The 22,794-nt window shown below is 44.1% G+C and overlaps 1 long non-coding RNA gene across 2 annotated transcripts; it reads left to right on the forward strand.

Moving 5' to 3' along the window:
• The first annotated feature begins 35 nt into the window (after nucleotides 1-35).
• LOC119950090 lies at nucleotides 36-22,758 on the forward strand. 2 transcript variants are annotated; one of them, XR_005457336.1, is made up of 5 exons: nucleotides 36-199; nucleotides 2,463-2,553; nucleotides 6,474-6,656; nucleotides 9,421-9,502; nucleotides 21,050-22,758. It is a non-coding gene; the product is annotated as an uncharacterized LOC119950090 (long non-coding RNA). The 2 variants fall into 2 exon arrangements; XR_005457335.1 differs by lacking the exons at nucleotides 6,474-6,656; nucleotides 9,421-9,502 and adding an exon at nucleotides 18,135-18,183.
• The last annotated feature ends 36 nt before the right edge of the window (nucleotides 22,759-22,794 follow it).

Genomic DNA, 22,794 nt, shown 5'->3' on the forward strand with positions numbered 1-22,794 from the left:
GCCAGCCCCGTGCCTCCCCTCCTTCCTTCCCGCGATGCCTTTACCGCGAGCGGCCGCAGCGGCGCTCGCCCCCGCGACTCCATCCGAGTCTCCGCCGCTGCGGGTTACCCCGTCCGGCGGTAGCGGGAAGCGAGAGGTATTGGGGCTGAGGCGGTGAGGGCAGCGGGTGTGGGCTTTACGCCTTACCCTCAGCTCTGAGGTAAGACGGAGGAACCGCCATTTTCCTCCACCCCTCACGTCCCCCCGAGGCAGCAGGTTTGCGCCCGGCGCGATCGGGCTCGGGTATGCGCCCGAGCCCGATTGCGGTTTGAGGGAACCCCGGGACTTGGGTTGACGCCGGCCAACGGGACACTTTCCCGAGAGGGTGGGAGCGGTCGGAGCTGGGGGCAAACAAGAGCGGACTGAATTCCGCTCGGGAAGGCAGGCGGTGAGGCCGGCGTCGCCTCGACCAGTGACAAATGCTCTCCAGCCTGGAACTCGGGCGTGGGGCAGCGTGTATGTGCCTCGACCCTGGAGTCTGAGACTATATATCCTTTCCCCTCCCTGGACTCAGTTCTAGTCATCGCAGTGGGAACTCCCTCTTTTCTCCCCCCGCCCGCCCTTCTCTCTCTCTCTCTCCCCTCCTCGCCTCTCGTCTCCCCTCTTTTCCTCTCGTCTTTTTTCTTCGTCCCTTTTTTCCCCTCTCCTCTCGTTTCTTTTTTTCCTCTCTCCTAGTCCCCGTTTTCTCTCTCTCCTCTCGTCCCCTTTTCCCCCCTTCCTCTTCCTTTTTTCCCCTCTCGTCCCTCTTCCCCTCTCCTCTCGTCCCCTTTTCCCCCTCCTCTTCCTTTTTTCCCCCCTGCTCTCGTCCCCTTCCCCCCCTGCTCTCGTCCCCTTCCCCCCCCGCTCTCGTCCCCTTCCCCCCCCCGCTCTCGTCCCCTTCCCCCCCCGCTCTCGTCCCCTTCCCCCCCCGCTCTCGTCCCCTTCCCCCCCTGCTCTCGTCCCCTTCCCCCCCCTGCTCTCGTCCCCTTCCCCCCCCCTGCTCTCGTCCCCTTCCCCCCCCTGCTCTCGTCCCCTTCCCCCCCTGCTCTCGTCCCCTTCCCCCCCCCTGCTCTCGTCCCCTTCCCCCCCCTGCTCTCGTCCCCTTCCCCCCTGCTCTCCTCCCCTTTCCCCCCCCCGCTCTCGTCCCCTTCCCCCCCTGCTCTCGTCCCCTTCCCCCCCTGCTCTCGTCCCCTTCCCCCCCTGCTCTCGTCCCCTTCCCCCCTCCCTCCCCTCTCGTCCCCTTCCCCCCTCCCTCCCCTCTCGTCCCCTTCCCCCCTCCCTCCCCTCTCGTCCCCTTCCCCCCTCCCTCCCCTCTCGTCCCCTCGTCCCTCTCCCCCCTCCCCCCGTCCCTTCCCCCCCCTCGTCCCTTCCCCCCCGTCCCTTTCCCCCCTCCCCTCTCGTCCCCTTCCCCCCGTCCCTTTTTCCCCCCTTCTCCTCTCGTATCTCTCTTCTCGTCTCTTTTCTCCTCGTCTCTCTCCCCCCCCCCCGCCCTTCAATCAAACTTGAGGCGCCTGGAAGTCCCGCCTCCCCGACCGCCACGGGTTGGCTGCCGGTGCCCGTTGCCAAGTCCATTTGCGTCATTTCCGCTATCAGGTTTGCCGAAACCTTGGCCCCGGGGGTTGGGGGCGGGGGGGGAGAGAGAGAGAGAGAGAAGGCGGGGGACGCGGGGGAAGGAGGGCGGAGCGGAGCAATAGATGAGACGAGTGGAAAGGCGAGTGGGATGTCTCCATCTTCGTCTCCGACCTAGTACTGACCGTTAAGCGGCTCCCCAGCTCTCGAGCAATCCCTGCGATTGAAGGTCTGCAGCTGCCGCCCTTGGGAGGAGAGAAAGAGTAAGAGGAGATACGTCCGTGGGCCGGGGTTTACCGTTCCGAGCAGTAGGACTGCCACTCACTGGAAACAGTTACCGGTCCCCCGGCTTTTTTTTTTGCCCGTTTTACCTTTTCGAGCTAAAGAAGCTGAGTTCTGGTAACTTTAAAGTCTCGAATCCTCCTAGGTAGCCAACACACCCGAGGATTTTTTTTCTTTAAAAAAACAAAACAAGAGTACAATTAACCTCTGTGTCCTTGGCCAAAAAAAAAAAAAAAAATCCGAAATGCACCCAACGGCTTTTACGATAGATATTCCGGCCCTGGCCGTCTCCCGTGGGTGACCACATTTCTTTTGGGGCATTTCTGAATAATACCGTAATATATGAAGTGCTTTTGGATCCTTAAAGGATGAAAAGATCTTGGTTGATAAGAGAAGCAGGCGATTGTCATTTTCAAATTTTGGAGGGGTTATGTTTTCAGGGAGAAGGGCAGGCTGTATTTTGTGTCACTTTGTCAAAATGGAGACTTAAAAAATTTTGTGAATTTTTTAATTCTACTAAATGTTTTACTGAAATGTTATTTTGCCAACACCTGCATTTCTAACCACTGATGCTATTCTTGTTTGCTTCACAGGTAATAATTTCTTGACCAGAGATGGGTGCATTTGTGAAAAGTTTGATGAAAGGCTCGTTGGACCCAAAATAATTCGGAGTGAATTTACTAGGTATGTTCCAAAATGGGTAAGGAATACTGTGACTTCGTGAGAACTTGTAATATGCTCCTGAAAAAATCACCACGCTAAATAATGTAAACTTTGAGCTTGCTGTGAAAAATTGCTGTTACTAGCTACACTACCAATTGTCCCATAAACTGTATCCCTCAGATTAACAGATCACATTTGGGTCTAGGTGGGTGGAGGGAGGGGGCGGGGTGGAGTTGGATGAGTCGAGGGAGTGAACAAAGTCGTTAAGTCCATTCTCTATAGGGAAAAAAAGATCATAGGCTAAAACAAATGAATGAGGGACATGGCCATTTAGGCATGAGGCTACGACAGCAAAAGCAGCACTTCATTCTTTGTTTAAGCAGTTGCATTTAATTTTTTATTTGCTCATCTGTAATTTATTGTACATAATTTGAAACGTCTGACCGCCTGTCAGTCAGCCGTCCCTCTTATCAACTGTCTTCTGTCACTACACCTCAGCTCACATTCTTTGTTTTTCCTAAACTAATCTGTGCACTATATCTCGTTCTTCTCTCTCCTGCTTCTGACCCCTTGCCTTCCTACCTGGACCCCGTTCAAATCTGCCAAGTCCACAGCTCATTTCATCTCCAAAGCCAGCCTGAAAACCCACCTCCAGGGGGCATTCCCCGATTAAGCTCCACCTTTCCAGGGCTCATTTATACAACAGCTGCCCGTGGCGCTTTTTTTCTTTTTTTGAATACACCCTAGTTTAGGCATGTTCTCAGCTCCTACTCATTCGCACTTTTTGAAAAAATCTAGCTATCCTTCCATTCTTCTCCAGCAACAGCCGTAGAATTTCCAAATGGTGTCTGTCCGCCCCTCCCGTAGACTTAAGTTTCTTGAGCAGGGTCGGTATCACTTAGTGTTTAATATACACACAGGAGTACATGCTCAATAAATACTATGGATCGATTGAGCTCCGTGTCTTCTCCCCACCTAAACTGTGGGTCTGGGATCGTATTGTAACGGTTATTTTTGAATCTACTCCAGCACTTAAAAAGTCAATCAGTTGTATTTATCGATTGCTTGCTGTGGGCAGAGCACTGAAGCGAGGGCTCGGGAGAGTACGATATGATAGTCGATAGACATGTACCCTGGCCGCAATGAGTTTTCAGTCTAGAAGGGACTTCCCAAGTGCAGTACAATGAACCCAGTGTGTGCTCTATAAATGTGATTACTGCCGCTGCTACTACTACATACCACACAATAAATATTGTAAAAAAAAAAAAAAAAGCCATGTGATGCAGATTTTCTTTGAGCCCTGGGATTGGACCTCTTTATAAATTAGAACCTCTAAAATAAAGTGCTCTGGGCTAAACATAAGAGCGGGATCTAATGTGAAGTAATTTTTTGGAGGTATGTGTCAAGTGGAAGCTTACGGGCATCAGTGGTCAAAGAACACTGGCTTTAGCTTCTAAACATCTGTTTCTAGAACTTAGGACATGTGCCATCATAGCAGCCAGGATAGGCTGTGATGCTGGAAGTGGGTAAGGTAGGTTGTGTGGAAAAATTTGGACTCTTGTTGACCTAGGTGCAAGTAATGATGTGATTCTGTAAGTACTAGAAAATATATGGAATTAATTTTAAGATTAAGAATTATTCTGTGCTGGTCCTTTGTGTTGATAGTATTGAGTATGCTGGAGCCTCACAGATAATACATTATAAGTAGAAGTTTAAAGTGGTAAAATAGCACATGTGTGCCTTCCGACTTAAAAGTAAAAAAAGAAATTCAATTGTAAATCATTCAGTTCGGGCTCTTAGGATGAAGAGTGCGCTACTCTAATTTTAAAACTCATAGCCACTAAAAAGTGATGGTTTCATAATTGCTGTTAGCACTGATGTGAGCTTTGTGGCTCAGCTCCACCTATTGAGATGAAAGAGCCACTTATGCTAGAGACAGTGTCTTCATCCAGTGTAGTGCCTGGGGTTCTCTTTTAACCAGGCTTACTAAAGTGTCTGAATAATTCCATTTGAGTAAATAGGTACCTGATGTGTGTCCTTTTTATACAATATACTCCAAACGTTTTTCTGGTTTCACTTATAGCGCTAGCCTTTTTGGTCAATTGTATTTGAGTGTCTGTGTGTGCAGAGCACTGTACTAAGTGCTTGGGAGAGTATGATACAGGTAAGTACAATAAATACATATGATCCCTGTCCTCAAGGCTTTACAATCTAGTGGGGGAGACAGAACCTGAAATTTACAGATAGGGGGATATTCAACTAACATGAGTTAACTGAATGCTGTGTAATAAATTTGCATTGCTTTTGTATGTTGCATAGTCCAGTATTTTATAAATAGGATATTTTTTTAATGGCATTTAAGTGCTTTCTGTGTGTCAAGGACTGTTCTAAGCATTAGGGTAGATACAAGTTAAATCAGGCCAAATGCCGTCCCTGTCCCACGTGGGGCTTAGAGTAGGAGGGAAGCAGCGTGGTCTAGAGGATGGAGCAAGGGCCTGGGAGCCAGAAGGACCCAGATTCTAATTCCGGCTCCGCCACTTATCTGCTGTGTGACCATAGGCGAGTCACTTGACTTCTCTGTGCCTCTGTAAAATGGAGATTAAGGCAGCCCCATGTGGGATAGGGACTGTGTGCAACCTGACTAGCTTGCATCTACTTAAGCGCTTAGGACGGTGCCTGGCACATAGCGCTTAATAAATGCCATTTCAAAAAATAAAAGGTATTGAATCCCTATTTTTCTCGTGACTTGTCCGAGGTTGCAAGGCAGGCACATGGCGGAGATGGAATTAGAACCTGGGTCCTCTGGCTCCCAAGGCCATGCTTCTCCATTAGGCCACATTGCTTCGCTGTTTGCCACCACCTCATGTTAAACTCGTAATATTTTGATTTGTCTTTAACTTAAACCGTAATCTCACTTGATAAATATCACTTGATCGGATCCGGTGTTTTGCCTCAGAGCTATTAGTTTTAAAATTGCAAAATTCCTCAATTTTGTGGCTAGAGGTAATCAGCGTTCTCCACTGAAGAGTTATCAACATCCCCTTCTGTGAGTTTAGTCTCTAATCTGTAATCAGGGATACCATTAATTTGCTGGTTATTTTTATATTGCTCAATGATTTTTAGGGTGCACCTCTACTAATCTAATCATCTTGCTTAGGTGTCTTGTTTCTCAGAATCAGGCAATCTCTGGCATTCAAAGATGTTAAAGTCCCTGATAGAGACCCCCTTACAACACACCTCTCTACAGTTACTTTCCTTGGTTTTATAAACAAGATTTTACAAACTTTTAATCAGTGCAAAACGTTTAGATCATAAATTAAATTGTAGAGAATATGCTGATACATGTTAATACCTGGTTTTGATTCTTGCATATTTTGTTACACTGTAGCTGAATTAATATTACTATTTTTTTCAACACTCAGTTATTTTGTGACTAATTTTGTTAAATGTTTACCGTAAAGAGTAACAGTTGAGATATTTAAGCATGTACTATGGTGCCAAGCACTGTACTAAGAGCTGGGTTGGATGCAGGATATACAGGTCTGACACTCTGTCCCGACTGTGGGGGGAGAGAGAGAACAGGTACTTATTTAATCCTTATTTTACAGATGAAAAAACTGAAGCCCAGAGAAGTGAAATGGCTTGCTCAAGGTCACACAGCTTACAGTGGCAGAGCTGGGAATAGAACCCTGGTCTCCTGACTCCCAGAGTCCTTTTAGAAAAGCACCATCATCTCAATTTTTAAGTTAGCTGTACCATTAGGGAATTGTTCTAAGATACTTTGCTTAAAGAACAAAACTATCGGACACCTGTTAAACTCATATGTTTCAGAATTTTTGGGTAGAGAAACCTAATATTCAGAGCCATTTCTTTGATTAGAGTAGTAGACAAAGTATTTTGATTACACTTTGATTTAAGTAATTTTTTATTGTATGTTTCAGGTGAAAGACCAATGACCAATTATTAATAATCTGCTAAAAATAATATTTGAAGTTGTAAAGAAAGGAGCAAATACCAGTGAGAAGTTTCCTGTAGAGTATGCCAGGATATTTTTCCAGTTTCAAAATCAGATTACTTAAATTGACATCAAAGCATGTTCTAGAAGGAAATGACAAATATAACAGGTACTAGTAGTATCAGTAAGTACTCTTTTCCTATCTTGTTTTTATTCAGTAAGAGTTCCATTTATCAGTAAGTGCAACTGGTTATGGTGCATAAATGCTAATTTACCTAGAGACAAGTTAAATAGATCCTTGTACAAGAGAAGCCATTGCAGCCTTAGCTACTTCCTGCAATTCTGGCCATGTTAAAATCTCCCCATTGGAGCATTGTACAACCTTATTTAGTTTCACAAAAATTTTAGGTCCCTAGAGTAGAGCACTCCTTTTTATAACCTGTGGCTGTCAGGTACATTATCATTTGGCCATAGAGAAGAGAATGGATTTTCAACTTTGGTCGAGCACAAAATCAAAACAGACCACATTTCATTGTATCGTTACCAACCCTCCCACCTTTTCAGGTCAGGAGAGGCTGTTATTATCTTCACCGTGCAGATGAGAAAACTGGCACAAAGAGGCTAAGTGACTTGCCTGAGGCCACTGTACCAGTGGCCCAGCAGGGACTACAAGACCTGTGGCACTTTTTACTAGACCCCATTTAATTAACACATTAATTAAAACACTCTCAAGGCTCTTTCCCCACTGCTTTCAAACATGCTTGTGTCTCCCTAAGCCCTCCCTTGACCCCCATGGCTCCTTCCAGGTATCGCCCCATCTCCCTCCAACCACTCCTCTTCAAACAACTTGAGTGAGTTGTCTATGCCTGCTATTTCCACTTTCTCTTCTTGCCCCCCACCCCCTCCAATCTGGCTTCTGTGCCCTTCATGCCACGAAAGCTGATCTCGAGTCACCAATGATCTTGCCAAACCCAATGGCCTCCACTCCATCCTCACCCCCTTGGACACTGGACTGCCCCCTTCTGGAAACACTATCTAAACTTGGCTTCATTGGCACTGTCCTCTCTGACCGCTCATTCTCAGTCTCTTTCACAGGCTCCTCATTCCTCCCACCCATCAACTATGAGAGTCACTCAGGGCTCAATTCTGGGTCCCCTTTGATTTCGCTCCCATGGCTTCAACCACTGCCTCTATGCTGGTGATTCCCAAATCCACCTCTCCAGCCCTCCCCTCTGCAGGTTCGTATTTTCCCTGTCTTCGGGATATCTCTACTTGGATGTCCTGCTGACACCTCAAACTTAACATATCCTAAACATATCCTCATCTTCCCGCCCAAACCCTGTCTTCCCCCTGACTTTTACCATCACTGTAAGACAGTGCCACCGTCCTCCCAATTTCACAAGTCCATGAAGCAGCGTGGCCTAGTGGAAAGAGCATGGGCCTGGGACTCAGAGGCCCTGGGTTCTAGTCCCAGCTCCGCCCCTTTCCTATTACGTGACTTATCCCAAGTCTCACAACTTCTGTGCCCCAGTACCCTCATCTGTAAAATGAGGATTAAGATTGTGAGCCTCACATGGGATGTGGACTATGTCCAACCTGATTATCCTGTATCTACCCTAGTGCTTAGTACAGTGTCTGACATTTTATGCACTTCAGATATCATTAGAAAAAAAATCCCATAATCTTGGCATTACCCTCAACCCATCTATCTTATTCAATCCACATATTCAGTCTGTCACCAAATCCTGTCAGTTCTACCTTCACAACAGAGCTAAAATCCAAAATTCAGTTGATGTTTCCCCACTACTAAAGAAGCTCCAGGGGTTGCCCATCCACCTCTGCGTCAAAACAGAAACCTCTTATCATTGGCTTTAAATCACTCCCATCACCTTGCCCCCCTGCCTATTTTACCTCACTGATTTCCTACTGCAACATAGCACGCTCACTTTTACTCCTCTAATGCCACCTTACTCCTCTAATACCACCTTACTCACTGAACCTCAACCTTGTCTATCTCGCCCCCATCCCCTTGCCCACGTCCTCCCTCTGGCCTGGAACTCCTTCCCCCTTCATATCTAACAGACAGTCACTCTCCCCACCTTCAAAGCCTTGTTAAAATCACATCTCCAAGAGGCCTTCCCTAAGCCCTCTCTTCCCCTCCTCCCTCTCGCTTCTGTGTCACCCTTACACTTGGACCCTTTATTCATCCCACCCTCAACCACACAGCACTCATGTATATATTGTACTCTTCCCTAGAGCTTAGTACAGTGCTCTGCACATAGCGCTCAATAAATACAATTGTCTTTGCTCTAAAAAGTGCAGGTCATCTTTGGTTGTTTAGAGTACTGTCCAGAATAGGCAATTCTTTTTTTTTTTTTTTTTTTTTTGCATCTGGGTGGTTTACATGCATTTCAACAATAGAATTGTATTTGAATCCAGGTGCCCAGCTATGGTCTAGTCCATAAAAATTAGATGTAATTGCTCTGGGTGTCAGTTTTCTTGAACAGCTATTCTTTCCTGTGTAGCTAAATTTTGATTTAGTTGGGGGACAGGGTGGGGGATCCCTTACAATTTGCTTACATTCACACACTCTAAAAAGTAGCGATGCTCTGCTCAGGGCTCCTGAATGGTTGGTAGAAGAATCTGTGTGAAATGAAAGGTTGAAGTCTTCGGTGGTCGCTGTGTTGAGTGGCTTGGTTTTCTTGGCTATCTTTCCCAATAGCTAGCATAACTGCAATTACACCGGTATTTAAATTTTACACATGTGAACTATTCATGTTTTTCTAAGGAGAGACCTAAACGTAGTAATTTAGTTGTATCTGTGAGTGTGAGACACTGAAATTGTAGCAGAATAATCCATATGGCATAATGTGGTATTGGTATCCTTACCAAAACATTTTGAAAAATCATTTTTGATATTCTGTCTTTTTCAGAGGTGTGCCATGCCAGTGTTGTTGCTTACAGTGGATATTCTATAAATATATATTGATTGGAGTGGCATAAGTACAGTCCTAGGTAACTATTTTCATATCTTGAGAGTCTTGTTTCCCACTACTTGTGTAGTAAATGGTGACGTGGCAGCACATATTTTAGATTCCTCATGTTCTACTTCTCTGAAGGCCATTTTTGAAATGAGGTAGTTTGGGGAGTAGTGGATGAGAATTCATTTCCATTTAAATACAGATTAGTGCCTGTTGTTCTAACAGAAGTACATCGTATTTCTGCATCTTATTGACATGATTCGAGAAAATCAGATGATCTTTATCTTTTGGCTTACTGTCAGTTGTGCAGTGGTCATTAGCACTCATTTATATTTTCAGATGATTTGATCCTGATAATTACATGCTTACCCTCAGCATTGTAATGTGTAGATCAGTTGCTCAAATGACTTTTCCTCATTTATGACCCCAAATTTAGTTTATGTAAGATCTGCTTTGTCTATACTGCTACTAATTCATTCCATCACTGCTCATAATGTTGTTCCAAATCCTGTTTTTTCCCCCAAGAAATTTTGCCCGTATCTGTTTTACCTTTTAATTTAAGAATTTTTGTTGCCTCACATTAAAACTTAATCCTCTGTTATTCCACAGCAACCAGTTGCGTTAGTGGAAAAGTATTGGCTTTCAGTTAAGTGTAAAACAAGACTAAAATAACATTTTTTCCACTGGTGGTAAATAGTGGTAACAAGTAAAAAAAAAAAAAAAAACACCTCTGTACAATTAGAACCAGGAGAGAGTTTGGGAAGACTGAAATATTAAGACATATTTAAATAAAGCTTCAGGAGATGTAGTCACCTAAAAAAAATGCCATTGCCAAGTAAGACCAATGAACTTAGCCCAGTATTCTATTTCTGATCATGGAACTGATGATTTTTAAATGGTATTTAAGTGCATACTATGTGTCAAACACTGTTCTAAGTGCTGGGGTAGCTGCAGCTTAATCAGGCTGCATAAAATCCCTTGTCCCACAGGGGGCTCACAGTCTTAAGTAGAAGGGAGAATGGGTATAGAATCCCCATTTTTGCAGATGAGGAAACTAAGGCAGAGAAGTCAAGTGACTTGTCTCCAGTCACACAGCAGGTAAGTGACTGAGCTGGAATTGGAACCCAGGTCTCTTGGCTCCCAGTCCCATTCTCTTTCCACTAGGCCATGCTGGTGATGGGAGGAATGGTGTGATTGATATCTAACCTTCTTGATAGCCACCCTGAAGCTGAAGCATGCTTCATCCCAAATCCCTCCTTTTCCTGCTTATGCACTTAATGCCCATTAATCTTAAACCCTTCTTGAGGTCCTTAACTTGCCCTCTTAATAATCCATTCAGAGATCATTTGTCCATGAGTTTATCTGTCATCTTGAGCCTGCAGGTATTTTAGCCCACAAGACTTGTTTGGCGAACAAAGTCCATATATGTATCCACCCACAAGTTGGTGTGATTTTATAAGTAGCAATAGGTCCAGTTTTAGATAAGGAAAAAACTCCTCATGGGACCCCAGTAGAGTTCTGGAAACTTAAAATGGCTGAAATGAAAATTACCCCTAGAGAATACAAGCAACTGGGGAAAGTTGTTTCAAGTACAATATTGTGTAAAGCAAAGCTGGTTATACTTCTGGTATTGGTTGCATATGGTAAGTGATTAAATTTCTGCCAAGAAAATCTGGGCTCTTATGTCAGAAGTCAACAGATGCTTAAGAAAGATCCTTGGAGTAGAGGAAGCCAAGTTAAGTCTTTCTACAAAAGTAATTGGGCAATTGCAGCAGACATTTGGATCATAGGTACCCATTCCTTGGGGATGATGGAGGCGATTGCCCCCACAAGTTTTCTGAGCTGGCTGCCCAGCCTTGCTCAAGTCTCTGATAAGACTTGAGCGTTTTGAAATCAGGGTAAAAAGCCTCAAATGGTGGCTTTCTGGCCTGTTAACTCTTGAAGCCAATCCCTTCTCAGTTCTCATCCCACTAAAATTTCTGTCCCCCTTTCAGCCAGTGTGCAAAATGAAAAGTGAGTACCTAGGGTTCAACCAAATATTTGCAGTTTTCATTTTGACCAGTAGACTGTCAGGTGCCTTTGGTAACCTATTAAGGAATTTTAACTAGCCTACTTGTAATTTTCCCTTATAATTTAGTCATTAATGAGCCCCACTTTAAAGTGAGAAGTAATTTTCTTTGAGCAATTCAAGTGCTCCCCATACCGTAGATTTTACTGAGTTGCAGATCATGTTGCAGTAAAGATGCTCATTGTTTGGCAGTTCTTTGCTCAACTTGGGAGTGAGGGGAAAAAAGGGTCTGCATATTTCATCAGAGTTTTGTAGTTGCAAGTTTTCTTTGGATTCATTTTTTTTCCAGTTGACAACTTTTTTAACAGCTTGTTTGGAATCCACACTTTAAAATGGCTTCTATGTGGTTTTTTTTTTTAATTGTACACCCATTTCTCCTATAATGTGGGAGTTGTGTTCTTGCAGAACCCCATGTTAAGGAAAACTTGGGCCATAGTACTCATCTGTCCCTGTGCCATGCGCCTGCACACAGGCCGTTTCTTCTGACACTGCAGCGCGAGGTATCCCAACAGACTGGTGTTGTCCGATGAACGTTCCTTACTTCCCTAGCTGTGTTCCAGCCAAAATGTGAAAGCATGTATCTTGGCAGTACTGAGCGTTTGGGATTCTGTAGCCCATTCATTTGGTCTTTCAGTACACTGGAGTGTTTACTTAATTGAGCATGTGGGGGTAGATTTATTCAAATAATTTCTGAAGGTAAGCACAGCGGCTAGTGAAAGTATGTCTGGGAATTACCCAGTGTGAACATTTTAAGAGAGTAATTCATTAAAATTCTGCACTTCCTTGTAGATGTTTGCTGATTATGAATAATAGCATTATCTCTTTATGTAATAGTGCATTTAATCATAGGTTTGAAGTAACTATGGTGGCCTCTTCAATGTGGTGAGGACATTAGGATTCATTAGAAGCTCCTTGTTGCCTCTTGTTCTGGCATTGTTTTAAATCTCACTATTTGGATTCCAAAATGACGCAGTGTAGGGAAAAATTTTGTTCAAGCAGTTGTAATCAACTCTTTGGCTGTTCATTATGTAAAGTGGGTGAGGCATTTTATCCAGTCTCTTCGTTTTCACAATCCTAATACAAAATATCCTATTCTCAGTCACATACGATCAGCCTCCTTGCTGACCTCCCTGTCTCCAGTCTCTCCCTACTCCGATTCTTACTGTACCCTGCTGCCCTGCTCCTTTTTTCCACAAAAAAAAAATTCAGTCCCCATCTCCCCACGCCTGAAAAACCTCCAGTGGTTGCCCATCCACCTCTACATTAGACAGAAACTCCCTACCATCCGCTTTAAATCAATCAGTTCATCCCCCTTCTACCTTACCTTGCTGTTGCCCTGCTGCAAAAAATCTGCTCGCTGTACCTTGATCTTGCCTGTCTTGCCGCAGACTCCTTGTCCTCCTGCTGGACCAGAACTCCCTCCACCTTCCTATCTTCTCCAAGAGACTTTCTCTGACTAGTCCCTTATTTCCCCTACTCCCTCTACCATCTGCATTGCCTATGCATTTGGATCTATACCCTTTAACACTTGATATTCTCCTCAGCCCCACAGCACACGTACCTATCCATAATTTATTTTAATGTCACCCTCCCCCTCTATACTGTAAGCTCCTTGTAGACAGGGATTGCATCTACCAGCTGTTGTGTTTTACTCTCCCAAGAGCTTAGTACAGTGCTCTGCCCACAGTAACTGCTCAAATACCATTGATCAATTAGGAATTTTTTTTTAATAGCAGTAACCAGAGTAGTTTCTAAAATTATTTCCAGAGAGACACTCAGACACATTCAATAAGGGATACATATTGCTGTTCTATGCTCATTTAAAGAAAAAAGTATTGGTTATTTTTTTTTCTAGGTTTACTAGATATTTATTGGATCTCTTACTCTATTGTGAATTAGAGTAGTTTTAAGAAACATAACATCTAAATGCAATATTTAAATCACCTACAGGAAATCGTGGTCATAAAGGCAGAAGATGTGATGAAATTCTTTTCCCGGAATTTGGTCTGGGCCAGACTGATATCCTTTTTCGATGATTCTGACTGAAGATGTTTTCACTGTGGGATGAGGTAGTAGGTTGTATAGTTTTAGGGTCATACCCACCACTGGGAGATAACTATACAATCTACTGTCTTTCCTAAAGTGGGAGAAAATCAGCAGCTGCATCATGGTTTTCATTTGAAATGAATAAAATAAATTCACAACTGAATAGTTTAAGACCAGTGAGTTACCCTTTAAATCGTTCTGGTAGTGCATTTTACTTAAGCGTGCACTATTTATTCAATGAGAAAATCAGGATTTTTTTTCCTGATCCAGAAAAGTACTTTAGTCTTTTCCCCAAGTAGTAAACATTTTAATGTATCTTTGTTGATCATTTTTCCTCACATGCATAATGGCCAATGGCAAAGCCTTGCAAATTTAGTAGTCACAAAAAGCAAATAAAAAAGAATACTTAAAATGTACATAGGTTGTTTCCCAAATGCCAAAGAATTGGGAAGAACTTGAGTTTCTTGTAACTTAAGCAAGATTAAGCTTGTTTGAAGTACTCGAGTTAGTTTGTAAGCTCCTTGAGAGCAGGGATATTGTCTTTTAAATTCTCTGTCTCCAATCCCTAGGTACTTTGTACAGTGCAGTGCACCTTTAGGGTACTCAAAATATTGTTGACTTGTTAAGATCTGTGTGACTGTTTCTGAAAAGTTGGCCTAGTTTGCACTAAGGACAAAATTTTATTTAAATTTGTGCAGAAAAGACGTTGCTATAGATGTTCAAGTATTTTAGGTGCGAAAGTCCTTTTAACTTGCTTGTTGTCTGTGTTCACTAAGGACAGATTGCTCTGGCAGAGTGAGGTAGTAGATTGTATAGTTTTAGGGTAGTAATTTCACCCTTTTCCGGAGATAACTATACAATCTATTGCCTTCCCTGAGGAGCAGAATTTCTACAGTTGTTTCGTGATTGTTTCTTTCCGGGTTTGACTGTTGGGAACATTTAACTTTATGCATAATTTGCAGTATGCAAGCCTGACTTTTTTTTTTTCCCCTCCAAAGCTAAATTTTCATGTCAATTTTAACATTCTTTCTGCATCACCAAGTGGACAGGTTCCAGGTTCTGTTTCTTTGGTTCCTACTGCCTGTTAACAATATTTCACAAGTTAGAATTGACTAGTTTTGGGCAAGGACGATTTTGCTTAATTAGAGTGGTGTTATCTCCATTGTCATCTGCAGATTCATTGGACAGGGCAGTGCATTAATTTTATGGTCTGTGTGGTGGGCACGGTTAGTGTGTGAGTTGTAGACTTTCCTGTGTTCCTGACCAGAGAGGAAGAGCAACCGAAAATCTCTTAAACCTTTGTAGCTTTTATTGTACCGAAGAAGAAAATGTCTCACAGCGCCCTCTGGTGTAAAATTTACTGAGGAGATTAAGGTTACATGGTAGTTTGGCTGCAATATTTTTTTTTTTCCAATGAACCTTGGATCGAAGCCTAGGAACTGTATCGAAAATATGCTGTTACCCTTTTGCTTATATGCTGTTTACTAACTTTTGTCCCAGGTAGTACGATATGGAAATAGGATTTTTTTTTAAGTTAATTTACAGGTTAGTTAACACTGAGATAACCGTAGGCGCAATGAGGATGTTTAATGTGTGTGTCGGGGGGAACCCCATCACCACACTTTATTCATTCCCCAAAGTCTCTTCTAATCGTCCCTAGACAGATTACATTGGTGTACCTAGGAAAAACATTAGTGGTAAACAGTGGGGAGGGCACATGACAACCCTTTTCTACTTAATCCAAATGATGAGCCTCCCATTAACTTTATCATATTTTTCTAATTTGAATTACGCTTGATAACTAAATTACCCAAAATCCTTGGAAGAGTCTGTGTGGAATCCAGGAGGAGCATACTCTGTCTGGCAGGTGTATTCAAATTGAGGCAACGAGGAGTGAGTGGTGCAAGTTAAACCTCTTGGATTGCGATGAGATCCACTAATTAAATTGTAGCTTTTTCTTTTGTTTGTGACTCGTTTTCCCACATCATTAGGTAAGCACAATGTACAAGTGGCCAATTAAACTTCAAGTTCTTAGAAGAAAGGCACAAATGGAAAAATGAAATTGGTCTATATTTCTGAAACTGCTAAGTCTAAAGAAAGCCCAAATTTAACAGCGCTTCAGTACATCTGCCAAATAGAAGAACCTTAGAAGAAACTATGGGCTCCTAGGAAGAGGTAGTAGGTTGCATAGTTTTAGGGCAGTGATTTTGCTCATAAGGTGTTAACTATACAACCTGCTGCCTTTCTTAGGGCTTTATTATTACACCGGGACCTGTTACTTGGCTCAGTTTAAGCAAACCTCTGCATGCTGAATTTACAAAAGGACTGGAAAAAAAACCTGTTGAATGTTCTTTGAGCATTGCATCAGTGCAAATAGCTTGAGTGTTTACATCCCAAGTTTATGCTGAAGTAATGCAGGGTAAGTGTAGTTGCAGCATAGAGCATTAGTAACTTCAAGATCAGGGTTTTTGAGTTGAAGGAAGATGCTAAGTGTTGCTGTTACATTTGGGTTCAGGGACCTACTTAAAATTAATCTATCTCTGAACTTCTTGTAGCTTATGTTTCCCCTCAGTACAGTTGTGTTGTTAATTGGCTGTTACCTGATTGTTTTGGGCAGGGAATATGTCTGCTAATTCTCTTGTATTGTGCTCTCCCAAGTGCTTAGTACAGTGCTCTGCACATAGTAAGTGCTCTGTCAATACCCTCGATCTGGTCAGAATAGAAAATATCACGTTGCCTTTTACATTAAGCTTGGATGCTATATATTGTCATACTTTTTGCTCTGTACGATGTTCCTGTAGATTGGGAATCTCCATTTTACAGAGCAATTGTGACTTTATATACCTTTAGAGTACTAAGTGTGGGCAGACAGAGAAATGTATGTTAAAACTTCTGATTAAATGACTGAATTAACCATAAACTTACGTTGTAAAGTAAACATTTTGACTCTCCTTAGAACTTCTATTTTAATTCAGATGTGTAATACCTGTCCTGAATGTCATTTGAATTCATTGGATTGCTTCCCTTAGACACTTTAATTGTCAAACTCACTTGGTGAGTACCACAAACTTGTCTGAAGACTAGATTGTAAACTCATTGTGTGCAGGGAACATGTCTACCAACTCTTACTGTACTCTCCCCAAGCCTAGTACAATGCTCTCAACACAGTAAGCAGTCAGATGATTGACTCTCAGTGACCACTGACTTGTTTGCATTGTTCTCTTTTGATAGCCTTTACCAATAAATTATAATTTTTGGAAATCATTACTGGGACTACTGCTTATTAATGCATTCACAGTTGTTTGAAAGTTAAAGGGGGTGAGGCATACACAGACTATAAAAAAAAGTTCAGTTCTCTAAATGTTCTTGATGAACTCTGCATTAAGGAAAACTCACATTCAGATGCTCAAACGTTGAGCGGTATCACCTTGCATTCTATCCAGACAGATATGCATTATCAGAACGTTGCATCATTCCCCAACCCAAAACGTAGTGAAAGCATGCTACAAACTGAGGGAATCCCAAACATAAACTGACCACTTAAGACTATAAGCCCCATGTCTGACCTGATGGGCTTGTATCTACCCCAGCACTTAAAGCAGTGCTTAGCACAGAGTAAGCACATAATGAATACTGGTCATTATTCCACATTTTGTGAAAAATGATTGCCTTCTCAGGCAGAAACTCCTCACCCTCGGCTTCAAGGCTCTCCATCACCTCGCCCCCTCCTACCTCACCTTCCTTCTCTACTTCTACAGCCCACCCTGCACCCTCTGCTCCTCTGCCGCTAATCTCACCGTGCCTCATTCTCGCCTGTCCCGCCATTGACCCCCAGCCCCCGGGGAAGGCCCCGGGCCTGGAATGCCCTCCCTCTGCCCATCTGCCAAGCTAGCTCTCTTCCTCCCTTCAAGGCCCTACTGAGAGCTCACCTCCTCCAGGAGGCCTTCCCAGACTGAGCCCCTTCCTTCCTCTCCCCCTCGTCCCCCTCTCCATCCCCCCATCTTACCTCCTTCCCTTCCCCACAGCACCTGTATATATGTATATATGTTTGTACATGTTTATTACTCTATTGATTTATTTTACTTGTACATATCTATTCTATTTATTTTTTGTTAGTATGTTTGGTTTTGTTCTCTGTCTCCCCCTTCTAGACTGTGAGCCCACTGTTGGGTAGGGACTGTCTCATTTAGTAATGTTTGATTTTCATTCATTCATTCAATCGTATTTATTGAGCGCTTACTGTGTGCAGAGCACTACTAAGCACTTGGGAAGTACAAGTTGGCAACATACAGAGATGGTCCCTACCCAACAACGGGCTCACAGTCTGCTTACTTCCAAGAAGTTAGCTTGGGTATGGATTTTATAGGAAGAATGAAACAAAAGATGTTGGCTTTGCTGTTCTTGCCCAGGCCTTCTAATGAATTTTTTTTAAGTGGCATTTAAGTGCTTACTATGTGCTGGGCACTGTACTAAGCACTGGGGTAGATACAAGCTATCGGGTTGGACACACTCAATGTCCCAATGGGGCTCAGTGTTAATCTTTATTTTACAGGTTAGGTAACGGGCACAGAGGAGTTGACTTGCCCGAGGTTGCACTGCAGGTAAGTGGCAGAGCTGGGATTAGAAACCAGGTCCTCTGACTCTGAGGCTCCTGCTCTCTCCACTAGGCCATACTGCTTCTCAAATTGTCTTTAGTTTGGGTGAATAGTCAGAAGGGAATAGTTTGGATTTGCACTGGTCAAGTGTAGTGGAAGATTGAACAATTATCCTGTTACTTTTACCTCATGTAAACAGACCGTACATATCCGCAAAGGTGCTTTTTGGCCTGACATTGTTGGACTGTCTGTATCCTTTTATCCTATATCCTTATTCTCCTATCCTTCAACTGTCTTTTCAACACTTCCATAACCACTCAGGTCTCACAATTCTCCATAGTACTTACCTCCATATGCATCACTTCCTCTAATCAATCAGTGGTATTCAAGTGCTTTCTGGGTCTAGCGCAAGCTCTAATTTTCTGAAGTGTTTCCCTCCCACGCTAAATCGTAAGCTCCCTGGGGGCAGAGACCAGGTCTATTACCTTAAATAAATAAAGGTTGGGTGGACCTTTGCCCGGAGACAGATTGGGATCTGTAAACCCAAAGGGATGGTGAAATGGAGTAAGAAAGGAGTAGTGATCCAGGCCCTGGTGGGGAGGAATCCAGGCTATGGAAAGGAAATCATGCAACAGCAGGAACCCATAGCTGCCCTGGAAGAGGTAGCAGAACAGTGCTTGGTCCACCCGGTCTCAGTCTCAGGCTGAGGTACAGAGAGCAAAGGAGGAGGTGGAGAATAAATGGGATTTGGTGGGGAAGGTTTGCAGGTTTAAGGAAGAATAGAGAAAGATCCAGGGATGGGAGTCCTAAGAAGGGAAGGGATGTCGTCTTGTCATGCGCAGGTGGAACCCTTAGCCCCACCTCCTCACCTGAAACACCCAGAAGTTCCAGAGGACCCAGGGCCATCGAACCCCCTGCAGGTTCCCCCGGTGACCGGAAGGGGCTAGTCCACCTGTTACAGAAAGATCACAGGGTACTCGGGGTGGGGTCTACCCCTTTAGAAGATGAGCAGGCCGGATAGTCTCCTAACCGCTCCCCAAAGCAAGAGGTGACACAGCTCATCATGACCTCCCTCATCCAGGAAACAGTATGGCCTGGTAGATAAGGGCATGGGCCTGGGAGTTACAGGCCCTGCGTTCTAATCTCAGCTCTGCCACTTACCTGCTGTGTGACCCTGGGGAAGTCACTTCTTTGTGCCTCAGTTCTCTCATCCACAAACGGGGGACTTGATAGCTGTCGTCACTTCCACTTAGGCTGTAAGCCCCATCTGGCAGCTGATTATCTTATATCTACCCCAGTCCTTAGTACAGAGCTTGGCATATAGTAAGTGCTTAACAAATGCCAGTTATCTGGGGACTGGGGGGGGTGCTTGTAAAAACTAGAGGTGGCCCCAACAGAATAGGAAGCTCTTACCCAGTGGTTACTGTCCGAGCTCTACGAGAGTGGTTATACAAAACTTTGGATTGCTCTGTTAGGTCCCGTTTGGGCCAGAGTCCTTGTAAGAGGAGGGTTTGCCCCTGTGGCCCAGAAGGTAGCAAAGACAAATTTGGAGGGTATGCCTCATGGGAATGGGGTATGGAAAATGTCTGGTCTGCCCCATCAGCATCCCCATGGATTGGTTGATCTCCTCTAGACATGAGCCCAGGTGTGCTGGGGGTAACACATGGGCCAAGTCAGAAAGGCGAGCCACCCCTGCCCCCCCGCAATGAATAGAAGATTGCGGGAGCTCAGACTGTGGAACTGGGGAAGTTATTATATTGATTGATTATGGTATCTGTTAAGTGCTTGCTATGTGTCAAACACTCTTCCAAGCGCTGAGGAAGGTACAAGTTCAATAGGTCAGACACAGTTCCTGTCCCACATAGGGTTCACAGTTTAAGTAGGAGGGAGAACAGGTATCCCCATTTTACAGTTGAAAAAACAGGCACAGAAAAGTTGTGACTTGCCCAAGGTCACACAGCAAGCAATTGGCAGAGCCAGGATTAGGACAAAAGTCCTCTGAATCCCAGGCCCATGGAGAGAGCCACTAGGCCATGCTGCTTCCAGGCTAGGCCGCGCTGGTCCCAGCTGACTGCTTCCAAATTTCGGTGGACTCTGGAAATATAAGAGGGGAACCTGGTTCCGGGAAGATAAGCCTCTTACCTGGCCGAGGCTCAAACCTGGTGCGGAACTGAGCGGCAGCTGAAATGACTCCCTCTGGGGTGGACAGCTCTAGACCCAATGTTTTGCCAGACCCTCGTTTCTACACAGGCTGCAATACAAAAATTCGCAGAAACCCGGGGAATCCTTTGGCCAAGCTCCCTTGCAAAACATCCTGCAGATATTCAACTGCTTTTTGACAATGAGAAGGGAGTGCATTTGTGATAATGAGTCTGTTTGTGCTACCTTTCATGTATTTTGCATTGAAACCTCTGAGGGTATAAGTCCAGAGAAGGTAGGGCATGCCATGTTGAATACTGGCCAGGATAAATCTGATATTCTTAGAGTTCAAATTCAGTGTTTGGTTGTAGATATCGAGTCTGCAGGTCTTGTTTGTTTATATGATGTGTTTGTCAAGAATTTATAAGGGTCTGGAATGAACCCATGGAATTCTCACTTCTGTCATCTGAAGAGAGGCTGCAGAATGGTTTTTGAGCCTCTGATTCTAGGGGTTTGAGAAGCAGCTGCAGAGGGATAGCCTTAAAGAACAAAGGCTAGTGCTAGTTTTAGTTTTATACTAAGCCTTATATTTTTGACGAATCGAGAGTGTATACTGTTGAAGTATGTGCTTTGAAAAGAATTTTTATCCATTTTAATAACCACATCCCAGTGCCTGTTATAGCTGAATATTTAATTTTCCTAATGGTTACTTGATTATGATTGTCCTTGATAGGCTTTTACAAGGGTGTCGTGAGGCAATCGGTCATCCTAGCAGTGCGGCCAGATCCCGGCAAAGAAAAACTTGCCTATACTCTGCGTGGGAATTGTTGGTGATACTGTGCTGTATCGGTGTGTCAACTGGCTCAGGGATGAAGACCAAGAGGAGGAGAGACATAATTTGGCAGTATTAAATTAAGAGTGTATTTGGGCATCACTCCCATTACCACAAACCGGTCAGCCGCCTGCCCGTACCCCACTGATAGGGTGAAAGTCACAACTGTAGGCTCATGCCCTCAAACCAAAGCAGCCAGTTGGAAGGATGCCTGTTTCAGGGTGGGGTGAGACGCCTTCAGAACATCTAGCCTCGACTACAAAAGGTGGAAATGATGGAGACAAGGTGCTCAGAATTTGAGGAAGAACCAAATGCTTGGGGAGAGTCACAGAGTTCAAAGAAATGGCTCAAGGGCTTGGTCCCAAAGCCAGACATCAGGCTAATACAGACCTCTGACAAATGGGGCCAGGAAAGGCAGGACTGGTTCCTTCAACTGCATATTATTTGAATCTTGGGATTTCCAGAGAGGGGGAAAAAAAAAGGTATGGCAGTGTTAGCAGTGGTCCAGGGGGCTACTACATGCCAGCTGCAAAGTAATAGCAGCAAGATACCCACACAGAGCCTGCGTCAATCCAGGGCAGACAATCTGACCATCTCTGCAACTGTTCAAGGAGAAGGTACACGCACACCAGCATCAAAAACAGGATTCCTCCCGCATAATACTCTATCAACTCTACTGTTTTGTACTCTCCTGAGCCCTGATTGCAGTGCTCTGCACACAGTAAGCGCTCAAGAAATATGACTGGCTGACTGATTTTTTTGGAAGGCAGCGAGGAAGGAGTCGGGGGACAGGGAGAGGTTGAAGAGATAAGTGAAAGAAGGAAGAAAAAGAGGATTTTTCACAAGGTGACAGGAGGGGGTTCAGGTGGCAAGGTTAGTCTGTTGGATCAGGAAGGAGATCTGAGAGCAAGAGGTGATTCAGGGTGGAGGTTGGCAGGCTGAGTGCCATGGAGGGACAGGAGGGCCACTGGTGGTGGGAGGAACTAAGTCCAAGTGGGGAAGTGACCGCTCCACTACTACCTGATGACTGATTCTAGGGCTAGGAAGTTTCAATGGTCCATCTGGAAAAAGTGTTGCAATGAGATGTTAATGTGAACACATTGCACTTAGTGACCGCTCCACTAATACCTGATGACTGATTCTAGGGCTAGGAAATTTCAATGGTCCATCTGGAAAAAGTGTTGCAATGAGATGTTAATGTGAACATATTGCACTTTATTCAAGTGGTCGAAACAGTAAACTTTCACAAACCACATTCCTTACCTATTGAAGCCAAACTAGAGCATCTCAAGAGATATAAGTAATTGGAGACCGGTGTTCTAAATACAACAGTCATGGCCTGCAAAGAGGAGCTAGATTTTCTGCTTTACCTAGTGAATCTCTCAGGTTCAATTGTAAGACTCTTGAAGGCAGGGATTGTGCTTTTTACTATACTCTTTCGCAGGCTTAATTTAGTGCTCTGTCTCTAGTCGACATCGAATACTATTGATCGAGTAGAACAACAAGATCAATTCTTTGGCCTTAAAATACAACTTGATACCAGATAATCAGATCATTCACAGTCCAAGAGGGAGGGAGAACAGGAATTTAACCCCCATTTTACAGATGGGGAAAACTGAGGCACAGAGAAGTCAAGTGACTTGCCC

Source organism: Tachyglossus aculeatus, chromosome X1 (genome assembly GCF_015852505.1).
Source record: "Tachyglossus aculeatus isolate mTacAcu1 chromosome X1, mTacAcu1.pri, whole genome shotgun sequence".
Taxonomy (NCBI): Eukaryota; Metazoa; Chordata; class Mammalia; order Monotremata; family Tachyglossidae; genus Tachyglossus; species Tachyglossus aculeatus.